Source organism: Meleagris gallopavo, chromosome 21 (genome assembly GCF_000146605.3).
Source record: "Meleagris gallopavo isolate NT-WF06-2002-E0010 breed Aviagen turkey brand Nicholas breeding stock chromosome 21, Turkey_5.1, whole genome shotgun sequence".
Taxonomy (NCBI): Eukaryota; Metazoa; Chordata; class Aves; order Galliformes; family Phasianidae; genus Meleagris; species Meleagris gallopavo.
The window spans coordinates 989,354-990,568 of record NC_015031.2 but is presented as its reverse complement, the minus strand read 5'-3'; positions in this window follow the sequence as shown (position 1 = coordinate 990,568).

The window sequence follows — 1,215 nt, the reverse complement described above, 5'->3', positions numbered from 1 at the left end:
CAACCTGCTGCTTCTCCTATGTTCAACGTCCCATCCCACGCAACATCATCAAGTCCGCCTACATCACTAGCAGCAAATGCCGCCTGCCAGCGGTGATGTGAGTAGCCAACCACAGCTGGGGTGGTTGCAGTGTAACACCAGAGCATCATGCTACAGTTCCAAGGGTGGTTGAGAGGGGATAAGAGTGTGGCTGTGGACATGTGGGTGCTGCCTGCAGGGCCAATCATTGTGTGAACCTAACGCTGGTTTTCACCTTGCAGCCTGGTCACCAAGAAGGGGAAGGAGGTATGTGCAAACCCCAAGGAGTCCTGGGTGCAGAACTACCTGGAACTGTTCCAGAATGAAGAAAACTGACCTTCTGTGCTGTGCCCCTGGGCTTGGCCCACAGGAACACTCATGCACCAGAGCACTTAAACTGGATTGCCTTCTTCAACAGAAAACTTACTGTATTTAACTTATTTAAGTTAAATTAAATATTTATTTTGAAATGGAAATGAAAATAATTTAAAGTAACAATAGTTTGACACATAGAATGGTAGGATCATAAGATGGCTTGGGTTGACAGGGACACCAAGGATCATCAAGTTCCAGTCCTCCTGCCTCAGGCAGGGCTGCCATCCTCCAGGTCCCGTCCAGTCCAGGGCTTCATCCAAGCTGGTTTTGAATGCCTCATGTAGATGGGGCATTCACAGCGTCTCTGGGCAGCAGTCACAATTAGATGCAGCAGTAAGGAGTCAGGAGTTTTGATGCCCAAATAAGTTACTTGGACTATCAAAACCCTTTGTCTCAGTGCCATGCAATAGCCTGTGTCATCTTCCATGGTGCTGACATCATGGCTGGGCTCCCATCGCTCACTCTTGTAGAGGAAGCAGCATCTCAGCAGGGAAGTGCAGGCAGGAGAGTCGTGCAGTGTTGATGTCGCGCCCTGCAGTGCTCCAGCACATCAGCAAACTCTCTTGTGGTGGTTCAACCAGCAAGGCTGCTGTTGTTGAGAGGCTGGCAGAGTGGAGTGGCTGAGGGGCTTCCATGGGCTGTGCAGGCAGCTGAGCGTCGCGTGTCCATGGAGCGTCGCAGCCTCTTGTGCTGGAGCCAAAGTGCCAGGAGCTGGGTGCTGTGCAGGGATCACTGCACTGCGGCTGACGCTGAAGGGGCTGTAAGGTGCACGGAGATGAGTGCAGGTGCACATCTCTGTGCCCATGGTGGCTCCAACGGGGA